The sequence below is a fragment of the Pelobates fuscus genome, chromosome 12 (assembly GCF_036172605.1).
Source record: "Pelobates fuscus isolate aPelFus1 chromosome 12, aPelFus1.pri, whole genome shotgun sequence".
NCBI lineage: Eukaryota > Metazoa > Chordata > Amphibia > Anura > Pelobatidae > Pelobates > Pelobates fuscus.
In genome coordinates, this window is record NC_086328.1 from 69,825,854 (window position 1) to 69,851,152 (window position 25,299).

At 39.0% G+C, this 25,299-nt stretch overlaps 1 protein-coding gene across 2 annotated transcripts in view; it reads left to right on the forward strand.

The window, feature by feature from the left end:
* The window catches only part of RIPOR1 (RHO family interacting cell polarization regulator 1), a 405,268-nt gene that overhangs the window by 182,455 nt on the left and 197,514 nt on the right, over positions 1-25,299 (forward strand). Inside the window, exon 1 of one of the 2 annotated variants that reach the window (XM_063438389.1) lies at positions 17,170-17,245. The exons of the other annotated variant lie outside the window; for it this stretch is intronic. The gene's annotated coding sequence lies outside the window, so the exon portion shown is untranslated. Of the gene's footprint in view, positions 1-17,169; positions 17,246-25,299 lie in introns of those variants that run through there. 2 annotated transcript variants of the gene reach the window in all.

Sequence of the window (25,299 nt, forward strand, 5' to 3'; positions counted from 1 at the left end):
GGGTTTCAAATATATGGGACGGGTTTAGACCCTGGGACAATATTGTTTATAGGAATAGAGACTGATACGGTAACCTCCCAAACTCATCAAGTATATCATTCCTTTTATGAAGAGATGAGCATAGATAATAAGATCCCCCATAATGCTAAAAACCTGTTCATTGATTTAGCCGAAAGTATTGCCGGTAGTCTTAATGTTACCAACTGCTATGTGTGTGGAGGTACTAACATGGGAGACCAATGGCCTTGGGAAGCAAAGGAGGTAATGTCCGGTTCTGAGGCACTTGACCAATTAATATCTACACAAGCCGATTATCATATGAGTGTTAGAGGTAAATCTGAGTGGAGATTAAAGACCTCCATCATAGGTTATGTTTGCATAGCAAGGAAAGGAATAATGTATAATACTTCTGTAGGAGAATTAACTTGTCTAGGGCAAAAAGCTTATGATGATGATACAAAGAATACAACTTGGTGGTCGGCTTCAAATGTCTCAGAACCATCTAACCCGTTTGCTAGATACGCCAATTTAAAGGATGTGTGGTTTGATCTATCCATCACATCTAACTGGAGAGCCCCAGCAAATTTGTACTGGATCTGTGGTAAGAAAGCCTATTCGGAGTTGCCACAGGACTGGGAAGGGGCATGTGTGTTGGGTATGCTCAAACCATCCTTCTTCTTGTTACCTATCGAAACAGGTGAGACTTTAGGTGTTAAAGTCTATGATGTGAATCATAGGAAGAAAAGGGGACCCATAGAGATAGGTACCTGGGAAGATAATGAATGGCCTCCCCAGCGTATTATAGACTATTATGGGCCAGCCACGTGGGCAGAGGATGGTACCTTTGGTTATAGAACCCCAATTTATATGCTCAACCGTATTATAAGATTACAGGCAGTGGTTGAGATCATTACTAACGAGACATCACAAGCGCTCAATCTTCTAGCGAAGCATAATACCAGGATGAGGACAGCAGTCTACCAAAATAGATTAGCCTTGGATTACCTTTTGGCAGTAGAGGGAGGTGTATGTGGGAAGTTTAACCTGAGCAATTGCTGTCTTCAAATAGATGACGAAGGGCAAGCAATAGCTGAGCTTACTAGCCATATGGTTAAACTAGCGCATGTGCCTACTCAGGTATGGAAAGGGTACAATCCAAGTAGTTGGTTTGGTAGCTGGTATGAGTGGTTTGGAGGGCTTAAGGCAGTGGTAGGTGGAGTCCTACTGATTTTAATGTTGTGTCTACTCCTGCCGTGTCTTATACCCTTAGTAGTTAGGTCTGTGCAAAGCCTGATAGAAAATATAGCAGAGAGGAAGGCTGCTGCACAGATAATGGCAATTTATAAATATAAGGCTCTAGATCAGGGAGAACCAATGCAGGAAGACGAGTGTTGAAGATTCACGTCATAGGATAAGTCTGGTCTGGTTCAAGGTAACTTGCGGTGTATGCAAACCAAGGTTAAGTGATGCCTCAAGTAATTGTGAAATATCAAGAGGCATCAAAGGGGGGAATGTGGTGGAATCTCGGTAAAAATAAATTTAGTAGGCCGAGATTACCACGTGGCATGTGTACGTGCATATGCTGACGTATCGATCAGTTGGTTGCACGAGGCAAGATACGATCAGTAGTGTACGGAGCATGTGCAAGAATACAGGATATAGTATTCCCCTCCTCCATTGTGCTGGACAAGCCATGCGGTCAAGCAGGAAGTTAATTCTTATTTGTATTGATTGGTCAAGAGAATGTGCGGGTGGAGCTTAATATGGGAGGAGTTATGTGCCTATATAAGGAGCCTGCACTATTGTCCGGGGCTCAGAACTTGCTGTATTTTGGTGACATTAGTCCCTCTGAGTCCCGATCGGTGATCCAATAAAGAATCTCTTCCTTCCTGAAGAAACCTGTGTCCATCTCTCTGTACTTTTCTTCCGTCAGTTTCTCCGGTATCAACTTTATTCCACTACATGTTACTCAATATTTATTGAAAGAGAAAACATTATTATTTTATTTAAAACAGTCTTGTGAGTGCTACCTTGTTACAGAAAGTTTATGCCCTGAGGTTAAAACTGAAACCTTTGCTTACAAGAACAAGCTTTTTTTTTTCAGCATATGGTTTTGAAGCCTCTAACATTTAAGTGTTCTCAATTCCCATGCATTGTAGAAAACTAAATAGATTAGATGAATTAATAGAAAACGAGAAGTATCACACTTCTGCATTCTTAGAGTACATGTAAAAGTATTTAGATTTTAGTAGCATTTAAACATAATAACAGCATACAATTCAAAAGGTCATTACTGAATGCTAGGTTTTAATTCTAAAAATTATTAGTGTTTTACCCCAATCTCCCTCGCTTTCATTAGTTCTGAAGCTGAAATGTGTGAAAGATGAGCAGGGTTATTTACTCATGAAAAACGGGGGCAAAAACAAAAGTGTTGCGTTTATAATTTATTATTTATAATTTATTCAGTGTACTTCTAATCTTCTAATTAAAGGACTACTATAGTGCCACGAAAACATACTCGTTTTCCTGGCTCTATAGGGTCCTTGGGACCCTGTCACCCTCTGGGTCCCCCTCCCGCCGGGCTCTAGGGTGAGGAAGGGGTTAATCCCTTACCTTTAGGGTGAGGAAGGGGTTAATCACTCTCCTCCTCCTTTCCCCGCGCCTGCATTCAGCCAGTCCATAGGAAAGCATTCATAATGCTTTCCTAAGGACGCTGGCGTCGTCTCACTGTGAAAATCACAGTGAGAAGCACGGAAGCACCTCTAGCAGCTGTCAATGAGACAGCCACTAGAGGCTCGATTAACCCATTTGTAAACATAGCAGTTTCGTTTTCAGCAGAAAGGGTTATTCCTAGATGGACCTGGCACCCAGTCCACTTCATTAAGCTGAAGTGGTCTGGGTGCCTATAGTGGTCCTTTATAAGGACACATGACATGTGTGACATGTCATGATTCCCTTTTATTCCAGAAGTTTGGTCCTTAAGGGGTTAAACTTTAAAGCCTCTGTTGTTTTTGCTTCTTTTAAAAACATTAAATGTAAAAAGCTATCCTCTGCTTTTTTTTTTTGGCTTCCTGAACAAGAGTTTAAATTTTCATAAAGTAAATATTTTGAATGAACTTTCATCTACAATGTGCTATCGACATCTAGTAATAATTTTGGCATGCAAATCCAGTGATAAAATATCTCTGCAAATATTTTTGTAAATAAGTAATAGGTGTATATATTTTATTTACTTTATTTTATGTTAACATTGACCAAAGTAAAAATATTATAAAGTCTGTATTTCTGAATGAAGTTAAGGACTGTGTACGAATTACATGAGGTGAACTTCCTATGCTGTCACCCCATTTCCTGTAGATATACTTTGCCTGTCAGAAGACTTTCAGCAACATAGCTCTCAACTCACTGCCTGTTTTCTGCTGGGTCATTGTAAACTTAAATGGGAGATATACATCTGTCAGTGGTGGCTTACTGCTGTTGACCTCCATAAGGATGCTGGAGACCTTTACCAACAGGACCAGAAATGAAAGAGGAAACAGGAAGGGGAGTGTGGTGATGCAGAAGATAACACAATGGGATGTTTTGGGGAAAGTTCCATTAAAGATGAATCATTATTAATAATTCTTCACAAGGCATTCTTCTTGTTTTTAATGTTTTTAAACATTTGGTTTTATCATTTTAGGAATTAATTCTCAAAATGGTGTGTTGACAGTAGGATAGCCAACTTTTCTGCGGAAAGAAAAAAAAAAGCTAGCCAAGGTACCACAGCTTACACAGCATTTTATCAAACTTTTACTGACCTTATTTAAAAGCTGTTTAGTGAATATGAGGGAAAAAAATAGGTAAAATGGAAATATCTTTAGAGTGCATGAGTTTAATGGAGTTTTCTTTTTGTTACATTCTTGACTAATTTAAGATAAATGTGAAATTTAGACCATTAAAAAAGACATTGGACATGATCCATTTAGTTAACTTTATTTACATTAGACTCAGATTAAAATTGTATTTACAAAATTTAAATTACATTATAATCCAGTTCAGACAAGGCAATGCAAAAGGAAACATTGCAAATGAAGAGAAGAAATATAATTATTCTCAGGTTTATATTAAAATAATATATAAATTAAAATTTCAGTTTCAATCTTAAAGGGATACTATAGGAAAGCAAACCACTTCATCTCAGTGAAGTCGTCTGAATGCCATGTTCCCCCCATTTTAACCCTGCAGTGAAAACATTGCCGTTTTCCTAGAAAGGCAATGTCTTTATTGCAGAGTTTAAATGCCTCTAGCAGCTGTCACAGCCACAAGCCATTCTAAACCATAAAGGGGCACACATATACAATGATCAGCCACAACATTAAAACCACTGACAGGTAAAGTTAATAACATTGATTATAGCATTACAATATCGCCTGTGTGATTTATTAGGCAGCAACTGAACAGTCAGTTCTTAAGTTCCATCTGTTGCAAGCAGGAAAAAAGGACCAATTAAAAGATCTGAGTGACTTTGGCAAGGGCCAAATAGTAAAACACTATATGGACAAAAGCATTGGGACACATCTCTTATTTATTGAATGTATGTGTTTCAATCAGACCGATTGCCACAGGTGTATAAAATCATGCACCTAGCCATGCAGTCTGCATTTACAAACATTTGTGAAAAATAAATTTAACCCCTTAAGACCGCAGCCAAATGTACAAGTTGTGAACAGAACAAAACGTAAACAAAACCTGGCATTTGCGCTATATGTCTGTCCAACCGTAATTCACCTCTTTCATATTAAATGCACCCCCCCTTATTATATATCATTTTATTCAGGGGAAACAGGGCTTTAATTTAACATCAAATACTTAGATATGGAACATAATTTAATATAAAAAAAAATATTAAAAAATGGGAGAAAATAAGAATTTTTTAAAAATTTTTTGTTCTACGTGACATTTTAACTGTGGATGTCAAAATACTGTTTGCTTTTACTGCAATACAATACACATATTTGTATTCAGCGATGTCTCACGTGTAAAACAGTACCCCCTATGTACAGGTTTTATGGTGTTTTGGGAAGTTACAGGGTCAAATATAGCATGTTACATTTGAAATTTAAATTCGCCAGATTGGTTACGTTGCCTTTGAGACTGTATAGTAGCCCAGGAATGAAATTTACACCCATAATGGCATACCATTTGCAATAGTAGACAACCCCAGGTATTGCAAATGGGGTATGTCCAGTCTTTTTTAGTAGCCATTTGGTCACAAACACTGGCCAAAGTTAGCGTTAGTATTTGTTTGTGTGTGAAAAATGCAAAAAACGCCAATTTTGGCCAGTGTTTGTGACTAAGTGGCTACTAAAAAAGACTGGACATACCCCATTTGCAATACCTTGGGTTGTCTACTATTGCAAATAGTATGCCATCATAGGGGTCATTTTCATTATTGGGCTACCATAGGGTCATAAAGGCAACGTAAGCAATCTGGCGAATTTTAATGTGAAAAAAATGAAACACAAGCCTTATATTTGACGCTGTAATTTTTGAAAACACCATAAAACCTGTACATGAGGGGTACTGTTGTACTCGGGAGACTTTGCTGAACACAAATATTTGTGTTTCAAAACAGTAAAAAGTATTGCAGCAATAATATCGTCCGTGTAAGTGCTGTTTGTGCGTGAAAAATGCAAAAAATTTCACTTTTACTGGCGATATCATCGTTGTAATACATTTTACTGTTTTGAAACACTAATATTTGTGTTCAGCGAAGTCTCCTGAGTAAAACAGTATCCCCATGTACAGGTTTTATGGTGTCTTGGAAAGTTATAGGGTTAAATATAGTGCTAGCAAATTAAATTCCCTATACTTTCAGCATGGGTTGTCAGGCAGGTCCCGCTAATTGTAATTAATTAGGATACCTAATTATGTAAAATTATTACATAAATATTTGTGTAGAATTAATATATGTATATATATATACATATGTGTATATATACGTATATATATATATATATATAATTTTTTTTTAATATTTTTATTTATATATAGGTATATATTTATGTATATAGCTATATATATTATTTCGTTCTACGTGTATTTTGATATAAATATATATATATATATTAATATCGCAATACAGTTAGAACGAAATAAAACACATCTATATATTTTTTAATATTTTATTTTTAATTATTTATTTTATTTTATTTTTGTACATATTTACATATTTATTTTTTATATTATATATAAATATATATATAACAATAATTATATATATATATAATCAGTATCAGTCTACGTGTAATTTGATATTAATATATATATATAATTATATATATATATTAATATTAAAATACACCTATACAGTGTACGTGTGTGTGTGTATATGTGTATATATATATATACTTAGATCATATATATATATATAATATATATATATGATCTAAGTATATATATATTTTTTTTTTTACACTTTTAACATTATTTTATTTGATTTTCAGCCAGCAGGGGGACCAACTGTCATTACAGTTAGTCCCCCTGCTGGCAATACAGAAGCCAACTATCCCAGCCATGTGATTGTGTGGTCCTCGCAAGGACCTCACTCTCACATGACCGGGGGGACCGGAGGAGGAAGATCTGCCGCGGGGGGGCTCCCTGGGAGTCCCCCCAACCGCGATCGCCGGCGTGGGACCGCCGGCGACCGGGTAAGTAAGGAAAAACCGGAGGGCGTACTATTACGCCCTGCGGCGTTTAGAGCCGCTTTAAAAAGGACGTAATAGTACGCCCTCCGGTCTTAAAGGGTTAAAAATGGGTCATTCTGCAGAGCTCAATTAGTTCAAGCATGGTACTATGACAGGATTCTACCTTGGCAATAAGTATTCCACTGTCAACTGTAAGTGGTATTATAGGAAAGTGAAAGCGTTTACAAACAGCAGCAACTCAGCCATGAAGCACACGACCACTTAAAGTCACTGTCAGGATGACATATGACCCAACATGCAGATTTAAGTAAAAAAACATATTATTTGGCCTTATAATGGCAGTATTTAATGTACAAGAGAATGGTCAGGAACAAGCCGAGGTCAGGGACACAGAAAGACACAATAACGAGGATACAAGCCAAATTCCAGTAAAGGGAATCTTAATGCTTCAGCATACCAAGACAGTTTGGACAACGCTGTGGTTCCAACTTTGTAGGACAGTTTGGGGTAGGCTTTTTTCTATTCCGGCAAGACTGTACCCCAGTGCACAAAGCAAGGTCCATAAAGACATGGTTGAATGATTTTTGTGTGGGAGAACTTGACTGGCCCTCAATCCCAATGTACACCTTTGGGGTGAACTGTAATTGAACTAGGCTTTTTCGTCCAACATCAGTACCTTACTTCACAAATGCTTTACTGGATGAATGGGCAAAAATTCCCAAAGAAACACTCCAAAATCTTGTGGAAAGCCTTCCCATAAGAGAACAAACATCTCTATTATAGCTGCAACTAACTACATATTAATGTCTATGTATTTAGAATGTGATGTCATAAAAATCCCTGTTGGTGTAATGGTCAGGTGTTCCAATACCTTTGTCCATATAGTGTAGCTAGATGACTGGATCAGAGCACCTCCAAAACAGCACATCCTGGTATGCACTGGTTAGTTCCAACCAAAAGTTGTGGCAGTATTTAATGTACAAGAGAATGGTCAGGAACAAGCCGAGGTCAGGGACACAGAAAGACACAATAACGAGGATACAAGCCAAATTCCAGTAAAGGGAATCTTAATGCTTCAGCATACCAAGACAGTTTGGACAACGCTGTGGTTCCAACTTTGTAGGAACAGTTTGGGGTAGGCTTTTTTCTATTCCGGCAAGACTGTACCCCAGTGCACAAAGCAAGGTCCATAAAGACATGGTTGAATGATTTTTGTGTGGGAGAACTTGACTGGCCCTCAATCCCAATGTACACCTTTGGGGTGAACTGTAATTGAACTAGGCTTTTTCGTCCAACATCAGTACCTTACTTCACAAATGCTTTACTGGATGAATGGGCAAAAATTCCCAAAGAAACACTCCAAAATCTTGTGGAAAGCCTTCCCATAAGAGAACAAACATCTCTATTATAGCTGCAACTAACTACATATTAATGTCTATGTATTTAGAATGTGATGTCATAAAAATCCCTGTTGGTGTAATGGTCAGGTGTTCCAATACCTTTGTCCATATAGTGTAGCTAGATGACTGGATCAGAGCACCTCCAAAACAGCACATCCTGGTATGCACTGGTTAGTTCCAACCAAAAGTTGTGCGAGGAAGAACAACAGGTGAACTGGCATCAGGGTCATGGGTGCCCAAGGCTCCCTGATGCTTGTGGGGAGCAAAGGCTGTAACTCAGATTGCTAAAAAACTTAATGTTGGCCATGATCAAAAGGTGTCAAAACACACAGTGCATCGCAGTTTGCTTTGTATGTGGCTGCGTAGCTGCAGACCGGAGAGCCCATGATGATCCTTGTCCACCACTTTCAATGAGGACGTGAGTTTCAGAACTAGGCAATGGAGCAATTGAAGAAGATTGCCTGGTATGATGAAATGTTTTATTCTAGATGAGGTAGAGGACAGCAGGCCATCTGAAGCACTTTTATGCTCTGGGCAATGTTCTGCTAAGAAACCTTGGGTACTGATATTAATGTGGATGTCACCCCCAGAACCATCTGCCTAGAATTTGTTGAAGACCATGTATACCTCTTCATGGCAATCATCTGCCATACTGCAGAAGTTGTTCAGAAATGGTTTGAGGAATATGACAAAGAGTTCAAGGTGTTGCTTGCCCTGCAAATTTCCAAGATCTCAATTCAACGGAGCATCTATGCTAGAACAACAAATCCGACCCATGGAGGCCTCACCTCACAGCTTGCAGAACTGCTGCTAATGTCTTGGTGCTAGATACCAGAGGACATGATCAGAGATATTGTGGAGTCCATGCCTTGACTCATCAGAGCTGTTTTGGCAGCACGAGTGGGACCTACATGGTATTGGGCAGGTCGTTTTAATGTTGTGGGTGATAATTGTAAAATGCAATATGTATGTTATGTAGGTTATTGTTCGTTATTCTCTGTGGGCTGTGTTCATTAATCTTTTTATTTTGTTTTGATTCATAAAATTATCTCTTCTGACCCTCCTTCCCAACCTGCAGTACAGGGGCTGGTGGGGTGATCTACAGATCTCATTGCAAGGCCCTGCTCTGAGAGTCACTCTCTGTCTCAGTCAGAGACCAGAAAAGGGACATATAGAGGGTTCTGCTATAAACAAAACTGTATGGGCTGCCATCACTTTCTTTTGTTTTTGGGAGTTGTAGTTCAGCTTATAACTTCCTACACTGGAAACATCTAATTTAAATTGCAAAGCATGAGCTCATAAATATATACTTTCCCATTTGTAGTCAGAGAGTTACTGAGGTCAATGGCTCAGTTATTTGCATTCAAAAAGTGCACAACAGGTAAGTAAAATTGCGTTCTAGCTCACAATGCAGACTGGGCTAGGACAAAGTGATTGGGCATGGATTTAAGGTCCATGACTCTGTACCACCTGTGGTTGAGCAGATATACATTGGCTGGGGAGTTTACTTTAATTTACAATCAAGTGTTCAGATTGTGGCAGTACCTGTGTGTGGAAGGGCCACAAACACAACATTATGTTATACCCCCTCTCTGTTTACCACACATTGCTTTCATAATGAACTTTAGTGCAGATGAAAAAGTCTGCTTATCGGGGGGGGGGCAGGGCCTGGCAGCCATGCTGACCGGTCACATGCTGCAGAGGCTCCTGCTGAGCTTTATCGGCAAAACTTATAGACTCACTACGACTAATTAAGCTGTAAAAGATACCCAAGGGTACAAGAAGCTGTTGGTGACACTGCGGACTCCGAGATCGGGAGTTTTGGGGGCCCTACAGGTGGTACAAGACTTTGGAGAGTGCGGCCTACATGGGAGAGGAGCGGGGCAGACGGCCGCTGCCTTGCTCGTACGCCTGACAATCACCCAGCGGCTGTGTGATGCCTCTCACAGGCCCCGGTCCCCCCCCCCCCCCCCTTGGGCCGGCGGGGGTTATCCCGGCCCCCACTGGAAGAAGCCGATACTGAGAAGGCCTCAATGCAGGGCTGCGCAGCTAACAGACCTCAGCGCCTGACCAACAAGATGGCGGCCGACCGCGCTACCAGCGCTCACGTGGCATACTGAAATACACAGCCCCAATTCTCAAACCCTGGACTATCACTGTAACTCACCCTGCTAAGCAGCAGACCTGCCTCAGCGGACCGGCCCTTGTTCATAGCATCTCAGCCCAGTCCATACAACCGCCAACCGGGACCTAAAGCACCCTGACGACCATCCCCGAACCACTGCCTGACTACACTTTACACGGGAATCCCGTTATCGATCATCCCTGGCAGTGGAACCGGAGGCACAGGTGATGTGCGCTCATAGACCACAGGACTGGCAACCTCCTAACCTTTCGCAGGGCGGACACGGGGAGAGACGGGAACGAGGCAGCAAGATCCGGCGGGACTGTCAACATGCTATCCGCGGCACAGGCGGGAGGTCTGCGCGGCGTGCCTTGAGATACTCCAGTGGCACATCCCAGCTACAGTTCATTCAAATGCAATGCTTCCTTCACTTAATCAACATTGTTTTTATTTTCTTTACTTTCCCTTTCTCTTTTGTTCTTTAGTGCATACTCAACATCCCCCACTGTGGTGTTAGGCAGCAAATAACGGCACATATTAATAGGTGGGATCTAGCACCATAGGGGAGGCTTACTCCCCATACCAGGAGCAGCAATGGTGACACTGCACCCCCAAGCATAACCTGCTTAATGTGTCTGATAATCAATTATGATCTCTAGCAGCGCAATACTAAATGAATTATGGCATCGGGGGCTATGCCTCATAAGTCTGCACTGTGAGCTCTGGTTAATGCAGGGTTAGGGAAGAGATATAGTTTGTATAGTTGGTGCTAGGGCTAACTAGTGTTAGGTAGGGTTAGGATTAGGTTTAGCTAGGGCTATTGTTAGGAAGGGCTATGTGTATGTAGTATTAGGGATAGGTGTGAAGAAATTACCCTTTTTATTCATTATTTCTTCATTCTCCATTCGGTAGATGTAACTACCGAACAAAGACCACCCCCTGGCTCATTAAACTTCAAAGCCTGTTTCAATTAAACCCTCTACGTGTGCGGCCAGCGTTCGTACTACCGAACGCCACGTGGCTGAGAAAACCGCGGCCATCTTTTTTCAGACGAACAAAGGCAGCGGGACTTGGTCGTCGAATGTCTGGAACTAAAATCAGACACTCGACTTCCCGAACACTGGTCTCAAACACACGAACGCTGGATCTATATGTGTCAGGATCCCGCGGGCGGCTGCGAGGGGAGGCTGCAGTCCGCTCGCGGCACTCACCCTCCAGCCGTCCGCGGTCCCCTTCCTGCCATGTGTTCGGCGGGCGGCATCCTCCCAGCCACGGGTGCCGCCCGCGTCTTCTTCCGGGTCCCCCGGCGGCAGCATGCATGACGCTGCACGCTGGGAGACCGCCCAATTTGTTACACGCCGGGGTCAGTCACCTGACCCGGCGTTAAAGGCACAGTGCCTCAATCACAGTGGGAGGTTTAGATATCTTCTGGTTTAAATACTTACCTTTCCTGTTCCTCCCTGCCCTGTTGTGGTCTTTGCTTTATAGTATTTATTCTGAACGTGTGCTTTCTGGTTACGTACTCTCTGGCTTGTTAATCTGACTTTGTGACTTTCTCCTACCCTTTGACCTCGGCTTGTTTCTCGTTATTCTGTTTTCTGGTTCCCCTTACTCGGCTTGTCTCCTGACTATTCTGTGTGTGCTCATCCCGGCCACTCTAAGGACCGGTACTGCACACTTTCTGTGTGTGTGTCTGTGTGTGTGTTAGCGTGTTGGGTTCCCCGAATCGTGACAATATGTACCGATTAGCTAGGAGAGCGCTATTCGGTACGATTGTGCATACGAATGAGGGGAACAATCGCTGCTAGGAACCAGGGGAATCCATTCGGTACTTTGTTCATTTTTCTCCTTTTACTGAAGTGACCGGCAAAACCACCCAACCTTGTGGAACTAATTTGGGCAGCCCACTCACGGTGAACCGGTCACAGAAGACTTCCATAGTTTTTGAGAACCCCTGAACCGATCTGGGTGAAATTTTAATATGTTGGTCACCCAGATCGGGGCTATCAGGGGACATATTTGTGGGGATACCTCATGTATAAAGGGGTGTTCCAGATACTGGAGAAAACTGTGATTTTTCTGCCTGGAGATAATCAAGTTATTACTTTATCAGACTTGATTATCTCCAGGGCTAGGGGAGGGAATTGTATGTTTGTGCATGGGTGTGTTTTATGATTTTACTGTTCGTGATTGGTTATACTGTGTCCCTCCCTGTGGGATGTCCCCTTGCATGGGGACCTGCATAAAAGCCTGTGTGTGTTAATTAAAGCTAGTTCACTTTGTACCCTTCTTCTTGACTTCGGGTGATGTTTGGGGATTCGTATGCTTTACTAAGGGAATTATCTTGTAAAGCTTTTTGTATTTTGTATGGATTACGTCTACTTTAACTACCGAACGGAGAGCTATATACACTAGGCTTTGGCGGTTCGGGAGGAAACTACCGAAGGAGGTTTAAATACATTGTTAAAATTTAGTAACATTGTCAAACCTTCATGTTGGATTCTGAGTGCCAGTTCTCTTTATGCTATTGTCAAAGTTGGATGCTGTTTAATATGGAGGCAAATCTAGTGTCACTTCACCAAAGAACATCTCCAGGAAATACAAAGAGAGGCATGCCAAAATTATTTTGGCCATTATTCGACCCTAAATATTACTCAAACACCTTTTAATTGTATAGATTTGGGGTATTTTTGTACTTGGGGTAGCAGACTACCAGTATGGCATATGTTAAAAAGACACACACAGTATATGAAATTCTCATGAAAATGAAAACTGTATAACTAACAGAATTGGCAGACATTAGTGATGAAATGGTCAAATCAAAAGTTTAAAATATTTTTAATTAAATACCCCTGGGGTCTACTTTCTACAAATATATACTTTTATGTAGCATTTTTTACATTATGTGACTACTATTAAAGTTGTAGTCTCAGCATACCAACTTTTGAAGTGGTTTAGATTTAAAACTATACTCCACTTTTGCTTAATTTGTCCTATTCCATCTCAAAACATATTGGACAATCAAAACTAGAAATTGAATCTATTTTGAGTTAGTTTAGTTGCAATTGCTATGCCGAAACATGTAAACATTTTTTTCAATATTTTCTCAATATTCAGATAAAACACTTTGGCCTCAGTTAAATATGTTTGGATAAGATTTCAATTGCTTACAGTCTGGAAAAAAACTAAAACATTTTCAAATGATTTATGGTATCTACAAAAATGGCCTTATATTTTAATGGTAACTTCTGTAGATAAATCATTTGAAAAGTATTTCTAAAAGATCCAAAAATATTAATTTAAGGTCTTTACCATAAATTGCCCACTTATATTGTATATATTGCCACTAGGGATCGACCGATTATCGGTTTTACCGATATAATCGGCCGATATTCGGTATTTTCGGCAATATCGGTATCGGCCAATAGGGATACCGATATTGACGATAATACCTCCCAGGACCGCCAGGCTCATTACAAGCCCAGCGGTCCTGGGGGGGCGGGCAGCAAGCGTTTACTCACCTCCCAGCAGCTCCTCCAGCTCCCCAGTGTAAATCTCGCGAGACCCGCGGCCAGCTCTGACGGCCGCGGGTCTCGCGAGATTTACACTGGGGAGCTGGAGGAGCTGCTGGGAGGTGAGTAAACGCTTGCTGCCCACCCCACTTCCCTCCCCTCCCCCAGCTAAGCCAATGCCACTGGACCATCAGGGATTAACATATCCCCCTCCCTGGCAAGGCAACAAGCAGGGAGGGGGGACAACAAAAAATAAATAATAATCATAATTAAATATATATAAAAAAAATAATTTAATATAAAAATTAAAAAAAATAATTTAATAAAAAATGCCCCCTCACACACACACTATTATTATACACATACACTACACAAACACACTGTGTATATAATTCAGTGTGTTTGTATAGTGTGTGTATATATAATGCAGTGTGTTTGTATAGTGTGTGTATATATAATGCACACTACACAAACACACTGTATTATATACACACACACACACTATACAAACACACTGAATTATATACACACACACTATACAAACACACTGCATTATATACACACACACTACATTATATACACACACACTATACAAACACACACTGCATTATATACACACACACTATACACACACACTATACAAACACACACTGCATTATATACACACACACTATACACACACACTATACAAACACACACTGCATTATATACACACACCCTATACAAACACACACTGCATCCACTACACACACATACACAGCTCCCCTGTCTAAACACACTGCATCCACTACACGTGGCATGTATATTTTGTGCATTTACCTTTAGAAATAGTTTTTTATTTTCCAAAATGGTAAATGTACAGAATATTGGCAAATTATATCGGCTATCGGCCTGAAAGTTCACAGGATATCGGTATCGGTATCGGCTCTAAAAAATCAATATCGGTCGATCCCTAATTGCCACATTACCATGAAATTTCCCAGCATGACTGTGACAGAGTGAGTGTCTCACCTGGCAATCGACTGGTTTCCCTTGTGGTCCAATGGGTTGCCAGCGTGATCTGTACCTCTGACTTGGTGCAGACCCCCCCTAAAAGCCCTATTTTCAGTCTCTGACTGGGAGGAAGTATCTGGAAAGAGCTTCTCCCAGCTAAAGGTACAGCCCTGCACACTAAGAAGTGCTGGGCCATGCAGGGAGATATGTAGATTGCCCCTCCAGTCCATGCAGCTGTGGAGGGGCTCAGCAGAGCCAGAGCTATGATAGCACAGCCATTGCAATAGAATATTTTTTGCAATAAATTCATTTAATTTGCAATGTATAAACAATCATGGGGTATGGCTGCATACCATGGCAATCATGTATACATTATTAACAACGTGAATGGGTTAAGTACACCCTGACATTTACACACACCCAGTCTACACAAATACACATTCACACACTCTCACACACAGCATAAATACAGCCCATATTCAAACAAGGTCACACTGCATAAATACACCCTCACGGTCACACAAAGTCACTCTACACAATACACCAACTATTATAAACTGAAAATGACAAACTCCAGATGCAAGAAGCACTTCGAGTGCCTTATGTGTTTGGAGTGTTCTTTTAACACTGGGGTAAATATACCTCCTTCCTCATGGTGAGGAGCCTCAGGAAAACTTTGATTGCTTATAATTTTACAGATTACACTTTAACTTTATTAAAGTGTGTTTTTGTTTTTTATACATACATTTTCTTACATTTTTGTATGAATCCATATTAAAATAGGTGCAAAACAATTATCAGTTAGTGACTTTAAATAACATTCCAAGCACCATAACCACTACAGCCCATTGTAGTGCTTACAGTGCAAGGTTTGTTTTAGCACCCTCCGAGAGGAAGTTATCAAAGCATTTAAGGGGTCTGCCGGGTGCCCGCAGCCAAGAGCTCTGCCATTGAGATAACCCAGTCATGCAGGGCCACACTGATTGGCTGTGCCTTGTTGATGCTTTCAGCCAATTAAACAGCCCTGTCATGGAGCTTGCAGAAACTTCTGTATCCAGCGGAGGCAGCAACGGTACCCCAGTAGACCCCAAGCAAGTTGTCAAACTGGTCTTATATGATTTGACTGCTTTACTCTGTGAGAGAAGTAGAGCACTAGTGATACCATAACCACTACAGTGAGCTGTAGTCGTTCTGGCGCTTATTGTGTTCCTTTAAATAAAGATTGTAAACTGTTTTTAAGAGCCTACTAGATAGGACCCCTCCCATTATAATATCATAGACACAATAAAAAAGTACTTTCCATGTGAACCATAACATAAATTGCAACTTTGTGCGCACTTAAACTATAAATGTATTAGAGTGTGTGTCAGACTTTTATTTTGTGAGAAGGGATACACATATGTTTTTTATATTTAATTTTAAAGTACTTGTATCAGTAAGGATTGCATTAGGCGTGTGGTTCTTGAATTAAATCCAAACTGTAAAAATTAAACTAAAATATCTAAGCTATGACTAGAGCTAAGTTGAAGATTTTTTTTTCCAAAATCAGCTCTTTTTTCAGTCCGTTTAACAGTAAAGATTAAATTCTCTAAAATTCAACTAAATGAATATCTCTTGTCCTTCCCAAAATATGAGCGAACCCCTAAAAGAGCATTAATTGTAAATGTGAGTAGGGCCATCTTCGCCTCTTGTTTTAGTCAATACTGTTATTTCTATCCTCACAGAAACACTGTAACACATGTTGGTGCTATATGCATGTGATGATAGTTCGTGATATCCTATGAAGGCTCCCCTTGTTGTCATTTTGTACCATTTCCCAAGTAACACTTCCTTCCAGGGAGGCTTTTAGAAAATGTACGCTGCAGGGTTATCATTGTTGCAATGCGTGATACATTTTTGATAAAAAAAAAAAATCCAGTTAAAGGGGGAAACGTGTTCACCATAATACAACAATGTATCTGCTGCTGTCTTAGAGTGCCCATTGTATATATTACATTTGTATGCTATTTCCTATATAAAATATTTTTTTTTATTGCAAGTAAAAAGAAAAAGAAACACATCACATCCCTACAAGGATGTGCAGTCCCTGTTTCCGGAATGTACAGTATAGAGACAGTCTAAAATAATTCCTTAAACAACAAATCACAGGAGGAGAGCGAGTTACAAAATCCGCCCCTCCCCCATCTCTTTTTTTCCCCCTTACAATAACCCTCCCTCTTTTTCTGTGTCTCTACAAACTGATCTCAGTATTGCCTGGGTGCATTTAGCTCTGGGATTTTAAACTGGCTGTGAATTCCCTATGCTTCAGATATACACTATTAGGATTATTATGAAATTGTAATTTGAAGCGTGTGGAGGTAATATGTTGATTTGACAGCTAGCTTGTTTGCTCACTGTGAAACATTACAAGCTCTAGAGAGACCTGGGAAGGATTTTTTTTTTCTGTCTTTCAAAATTCTGGGATTGTACAGCAAAGACCCTGCTCTGTCCACAGCTGATCTAGGAAAACCAGGGATCTGCAATCATGTAAGTCCTTCTTTCTCTCTGAACTGTATGTGAATAGCTGGGAGGGGAGAATTCATGGGAGACTTCTTTCTTGTGGAGCCTCATTAAGCAGCTTGTGGATGGCTCAGCTGTGAGATCTCTGCACAAGGCTTTGTGTGTGGATGGTGGAGGGGGGTGTTTGGATATAGCAATGCGTTATCTCCTCCTCGTTAATGCAGAGATGTATATCGTGTGTTTGTGTTCTAGAGCCCTTTCTGTGCAACGTTCATCTAACACAGCCCTATCTCCTTTATTATGATTGAGCTTGCATCTTCATCCAGAGACATACACAGCTCTGTAGCATGTAGTGACAGCAGCTCTCCAATTGTTACACATGCTCCTCATCAAGGCAAATATGTGTTTTGATAAATCTGCTTTTTTCATTCTTGTTTTGGTATTAATAGTTGCCTCTTTGTACTACATGTTCTATCTATCTATCTATCTATATATATATATATATATATATATATATATATATATATATGTGTGTGTGTGTACTGGTCAGATCTTGCATATATATGTTTTATTATTTAAAATCTTCATAATTTTTCTGACCCCAGGAAATGCATGCTGGGTATACCCCATGTTACTTATTTCCCCTTTTTTTGGAATGCTATCTTTGCATGCATTATCTCATAGCTGGCTTCATTTATTTTTTTCTCACCACAATGACAGACATGAAGCAAGTCTGTATATGTTTGTGACTCCCTCTTTAGTGGTTGGCAAATGCAGATTTAGTTGTCTCTCATACACTGGGCCAAAGGGTTAATCCGGCTCAGATCTGGGAATAATTAGTTTAGTAATTGTTCTCATACTTTGTAAATAAGGCCATTTCCACCCTGTGAAGGGATATCTTGAAACTTCTACTTGAGTATGGGTGCTTTACTGGGCTGTTACTATGGTAAATGGTTTATTTTAACAGCATTAATTGTACATATTAAAATTATCATAGTGCTTTATTTTATTAGTAGTTTTAATACATTAAGGTATTTCTAGTTAGTCTTGAAGTGGATCTGCAATAATCTTTTTCCAAAATTAATTCCTAAAAATACTCCTTTACTGCAAGTTCTAGCAAACATGGCAATAACGTGCCAATTTCTTGTATAAAGTGCGGTTAAGAGCATATAATGTGTTAAAACATAATATATATATATATATATATATATATATATATATATATATATATATATATATATTTTTTTTTTTTTGTAGCTTTGGGTTTTATTCGCTAAATATTGTTAGGGTTATTCACGAATGATTGACTTCTCTGGAATTCAAACTGGATCCGTGCGATTTTTGAGTTTTAGGTCAAATTGCTAAATTGAACATTCTCCATATGAGCTATATTTCAGTTCAGTGATTTTTGGCCTAACATTTTGAATTCACTTTGAATTTCTGACTATACTCCCTTTAGTGAATAACCCTGTATATTGTGAAAAATTAAATAGGAGTGGTAATTTTAAGGTAAACCTATCACTGGAAAAAAATATCCAACCTAGCTTTAGTCATAACTTGGCTATGTTGACCTAAGTTACACTACACTACAATTCTAAATTTATGGAATACAGTTTTGTTTGTCAAGGGTCCCAATTCATGTGTTTCCAATATTTTGTTTCTTTATGAAGTATTTTAAATTGCTATGATTTGCAATTGTTTATTTTGGAATTCCTCACTGTTGTTCATATAAAAATACTCCAAAAACCCAATATTACAATTTTGGCTAGTCGAGTGCAGTTTTTGTGTTAGAATACTTTTTTTTTTTTTTTGTTCGAAAGTTGTGCCTATAAAACACTTTTTTTTTCATTATATGCAGGGTTATTCACTAAAGCGAGAACAGATTTTTGTTTGTTTGTTTCTGACTATTTTTGCTTTTATTTTGCCCTGAGATTGTAGATGGTGACTATTATTTTTCAATTATTTATAGACTTCAAAATATATATTTATAGTAAAAGGAAAAATGCAGATATGACTATATATTTTAATCTCCCATCCACCACACACCTATAAAATGTTGACTTTTTTATGTGGGACTAGCCAAAAAAACAAAACAAAATCCCCAATTATATACTCTTTCTTCCCTCCCCACTCACCAGTTGTCTAGAAAATACATAGATATTTACTTCTCTGGGGCATGTCTTTGTAGTATCTATGCATTTTACGCACTTTGCCATGCTTAGGGTGCTGTCCTATGAATGTATTTTTCCCATGACCACTTGCGATATAACAAGTAAAATACCGGTGTGCCACTATGAGCAGTATGGTTGATACCTGCAAATATGCCAGTTAGAAATGTGGCTAGCAAACGTATAAATTAAAAATGGTGTCAAAGAGCCAAAACAATATATTTAAACATTTTGAGCATTGCAGCAAACATTTAAGAAGTATACATGACTCATGAGTTTTACCAAGCACTTAATGAGTGGATGTGTTATCACTATATTTTAACTAAATTCTTAGCCAGTGGGTTTAAACTGTGGTAAATCCTGCAAATTCTTGTCGGTTTCCCATTTTTAGAAAATGTTTTGCAAGGCTCATCCTTATCCCCATAGTAAATACAGCCCACAACAGCTGATGCTCTGTACATTGGCCATTACTAACCTTGTTTGTTTCGTTTTTGTATTTGACATTTATTCTACCATTAACAATGACATTGTTTACAAAAATAAATATTGGTTTAACATCTTCTTGTGATACACAACTCATTACCTATTGAATGTTTTAAATGCATTTAAGACAGAATTTTCTTTTTAATATACATTTAAAGCAATCTACTTTAAATAGATATGCATCGTTGTATGTACAAATGACAAAAAATGTGCACTAGGTAAATCAAATTTTGCTTTTATTTTTTAACATTTGCTTAATCCGTTTTACTGCATAGATCATGCTCCTAACGTCTCACTGCTCATTTCTCTGCCATTTAGGAGTTAAATAATTTTTGTTTCTGTTTATGCAGCCATAGCCACATTTCCCCTGACTGTGACTCTCACAGCCTGCATGGGAAAAAAATAAAATTATTCAGCCAGATGTTAACTTGCTTTAGAAGTGTTTAACTCCTGCTCTGTAAATTTTAACTTGAATTACACACTTGCTTAGTGGTTTTAAAACCAGTCTGCAACGCATACCTACCAGTACAGGATTTGGGGATAAACAAAGTGATTGATTTAACTCCTGAATGACAGAGAATTGAGCAGTGAGACTGCAGGGGCATGATCTATACACCAAAACTGCTTCATTAAACTAAAGTTGTTTTGGTTCCTATAATGTCCTTTGAATTGTGTTGTGGGTAAAGTATCCTTTCAATATTCTCCATGACAAATATACTGTTGTTAAGGATAGATTGCAAGAATTGTTGATGAAATCTTGTGCATTTATTTTAATTGCCCTCCTACAATCTGTAATTATATTGGAGTTTTAAAACTTTGTGGAAAATGCATGTTCTGGCCTTTTTGTAACATCATTTTATATGCATGTATATGTACTTTTAAAGTATACAAACAAACACTCTCCTCGAGTCTTCAGTAGCTGCCCCAGTTTCTTAAATTTAATAAGCTGAAGAATGCATTTTGCAAGAAAGCTCATCTTAGGTTTTATTTCTATGAGGAAACTAAACAAGTCTGCATGTTCTGTAATTTATAAATAAATGGAGGAAATGGCTCTGATCTTTTTGAACATCTTCAAAAGGGGAAGGATTCTCCCAAAGAATATGTATTGCTATTGCATATCCGGTGGGGGTATCAGTCCATATTGGAAGCAAATCAAAATTATGTAAATCATTAAAATGTTCTCACCCTTTTGGCAGGCCGGAATGCTTCTAACTATAAGCTCTTGACAGCCAACTATAAGATATTAAAGGGACACTATAGTCACCTGAACAACTTTAGATTAATGAAGCAATTTTGGTGTATAGAACATGCCCCTGCAGCTCAATCCTCTGCCATTTAGGAGTTAAATCCATTTGTTTATGAACCCTAGTCACACCTCCCTGCATGTTACTTGCACAGCCTTCCATAAACACTTCCTGTAAAGAGAACCCTATTTAGGCTTTCTTTATTGCAAGTTCTGTTTAATTAAGATTTTCTTATCCCCTGCTGTGTTAATAGCTTGCTAGACCCTGCAAGAGCCTCCTGTATGTGATTAAAGTTCAATTTAGAGATTGAGATGCAAATTACATCTGTTTGAAAGTGAAACCAGTTTTTTGTTTTTTTTCATGCAGGCTCTGTCAATCATAACCAGGGGAGGTGTGGCTAGGGCTGCATAAACAGAAACAAAGTGATTTAACTCCTAAATGACAGTGAATTGAGCAGTGAAATTGCAGGGGAATGATCTATACACTAAAACTGCTTTATTTAGCTAAAGTAATTTACCAAGTGTTTGTTAAATGCGGCTGGGAACTTGACCCCGACCCTCTTCAGCCCCAACATTTTATTAGTGGGCTATTCTGGTTAAGGATACTAAAATTGTGGCAGAATTATCTGATCTGTGATCTAAGCTATGTCAGAAATGTGTTTTTTATTTTTTATTTTTTATTACGAAGTGCCAATTTTGTTGACGTAATGCTTTCATACACCAACCATTGCTCTCCTGCTGAACTTTCTATCAGTATTTTTTTTTTTTATTATTACCACCTCCCCGCTGTCTGTTTTGAGGCTTGTGTTATATGAAAAGATAGTCAACAGCTGACTGTTTAGCCAAGATTGCCAGGTAGACTAACAGTTTAATGAGCCACCATGTAACTAGGCAGCCAGTTCTTTCATATTATAGGTTTCTTGGAGAGCCATGCCGCTAAAACAAATGAGATAAAACTGGAATTATCTTTACAAATTGTTTCCCATATCTGTCCTATTGTTTAATCTTTATCTTTCTTGTATGATAGCAAAATAAGTCTAAGGAACATGTTTTTGTTTTGTTTGTTTTTAATACTGCTTTAATAGGTCTAAAGGAACACTTAAGAATTAAAAATATAAATCATAATGTTCTGGTTTTCTGCCTCCTCTCCAAACTTGGCTTGAGAAAGATCTCTTGGAGATCGAAACGTTGAACTTTTTCCAATAAAATCTGTTGCAGAATTAATCCTTGAGTGCCTGGACTAAAATTAAAATCAAGCAGAATTACCTTTAGCCCATACCACGCTCGTCTCTCCACGGCTGAAACTCTTCCACCTGGATGAGATGATCATTGAGGATAATCTCAGCAAATCCAATGAATTAACATAGGAAACTATTTATGACTACTGCTCTTGTATGGCAATCGCTTTGTGTCTTTCTAAGGGGAGTATTTGGTGTCTTCATGAAGATGACGAATGTTGGTCCTTCAAATACAGTTGGAATACAATACTAAGCATGTTTCATGGCTGTCTGAGTGACAGCCACTAAAAGTGTCCTAGCCGTAGCAGCTCAATGTAAATATTGCCTTTTCCCAGAATACCTCTCAATGTTACCCAGTTAATTTGAATGTCTTAATAGTGAAGCAACTGGTGAAACCCTATTTTCTTCCCACATTACTACAGCAACTCCTTATCAAAGATCATTGCCAATAACCTTTTACTAGGCTCCACTATCAGTGCCTGGGACTGGATGCCAGGCCACTTTCTGGTTTGTTAGAAGTGACAGATGCTTATCTATTTAATACCTGGGCATTACAAGACTGTAAATATTTGTATTATTTTATAGACTTACTGTCAAGAAGACCCAATTTACTCACAGACTTCAACTAGAAACACCCTGATCTGTCCCTCCCATTCTGTGCATACCTACATTTCTCCCACTGTATACATTCTGTTGTAAATGATTTACCTATTTAGCGGTGGGGTGTGTGTGTGGGAGGGGGGGGGGGGGGAGGGGGGCAAGGGGGCAGTAGCTATTGTGGGCCCAAATACCTCTGTCTTTCTTTTCTATCCTAATGTCCTTCTTTTGTAGGGGGTCTGTCCATATTGTTGGTGTGTCTGAGTGTATAGCAGAGCTCTACAGCAGTAATACAGGAATTTCTTTCAATTACAGTAAATGTGTTTTTTAGAAATGAACTGTATAAATATGATTCATTGTTCTAAATTACATTTTAGTTGCATGAATAGTTTTTAGTAAGTCACCTAAAATATCTCAGAACAGTCCCTCCCCTGGTCACACCCTAAGAATTACAGTTTCCCTCTTAGTTAATTTTGAACTGGTGTGAGGCATGTACCTCTGACTTTGTTCTGATGTCCTATTTAGAATCCACTACATTGCACCAATTTGTTTCATACCAGGAAATGACTCTTAAGGCGCTGCATTAATCTTATTCCACACACACTGTTTGTTCACAGTGCACAGGAAAGGATATTCTCAATACTTTAACTGTATCTATAATAATGCTTGTTTATTTCACTGTTTTGGGGCCTGTCTTTGGATTTGAACATTTTAAGACTCCAGTTTACACATATTTAAGTGCCCGCTATCCAATTGAATCATACATTTGCAGTTTAACATCTAACATCTCCCTAGCATAAACAAAATCCAATCATTGTTGTCATTTGTAGTTAGGAAAACAATACTCCTAGTTTGGAAGCAGCCCACTTTACCAGCTCTGTAAGTGTTTCAAGCTAAACACACTTCTTTCTTGTATACTGCTTGCACACACAATGATTCACAAGGAAGTGCATATTAAACATTTTTATTTTTTATTTATTGTCATTTATATAGCGCCAACAGATTCCGTAGCGCTTTACAATATAATGAGAGGGGGATTTAACTATAAATAGAACAATTACAAGAAAACTTTTTCCTAATATGAAGTTGTGTAAAAAAGAGAAAGTAGTCTACTCCTGGCTTCCTGTATGCAGTTCATTATATTTATTAAAATGACACTGTCACCATCTGGTGACTTTGCTGCAAAGTAACCGAATATGGCAGTGGGGTGGAACAGGTAAGGTAAGATTTACTTACCTGAACCTGTCCCTCGTGGGTGCCTCCATCTTCTTCAGCTAGTGCCAGGAGTCAAGGTCACTGCTGTACATTCGTGCATGTGCAAGAGTACAGCATTGAGGTTTATGGGCGATCCCGCGTGACCACGGAATCCTCCATAGACACAGCCAATTCCTGTAGCCTGGTGACAGCGATTGGGATGAACACTTAGACTCTGCCCTGAGTCTACGAAAGTCAGGCGGAGGAGAAATACAGAGACAAAGTAGATTCTGTCTTTATTTAATGCTCAGATTGTTTTTTCCCTACAAAAAAGGGAAGAACTGAACTAATGGCTATGAAGATCATGAGTAGCTTTTTCTGTATTCATGCAAAAAGCTTTAGTTATTGCTGGTATATAATTAAGCTTTGCATGCCTGCCAACAGTCCTGAACTCTGGTCACATTAGCAGGCTGTCCTGACTGTAGTTTCTATGGAACCCAATTCAAGCTAACTATTTTAATATGAAATCTGTATACTTATGTTTTAACCTATAATGACCTTGATGCAAAGCAACATTTAAAGGGGCTCTTCAGTTCCTTAACATACTCGTCTTGCTGAGGTGTTCTAGGGATTAACCGCATGTCCCCTCTGGCAGACTATTAAGGAAACAGGGTTTTTACTTACAGCCCGGGGCTTTACTAAAGATTGTATCATTAAGAAAAGCTTGAGAGTGACAGAACTGCTTAAAGGGACACCATAGGCACTATATAAATATTTAATTTTATTTAGTTGGTTATAGTGTGGAACTGACTCAAGCGGTTTATCACTAAAGAAGGGTCCTGGCCCACTAAACCCTATTACAGGTATGGCTGATTACACTCTTCCTTATAACCATACAAATTCATCCCAGCAATTGGTGCTGTAATGGATTGAAAGCATTCAGCTTGCAGTCGGTCAGTCACAGACAACCTTTGCAGGATGGGATAATGCAAAGGGGGATGAGCTACAGGAGACTCCTAATTAGCAAAAAATACTTTAATGCTTAATCGGACAACTGAGGTTGGAGAAGCCAATCACTATAACCACTTCATTTAGATTATTTACAATGCCTACAATGTCCCTTTTAGGTACCGGTAAATCAAAACAAGGACGTTTGAT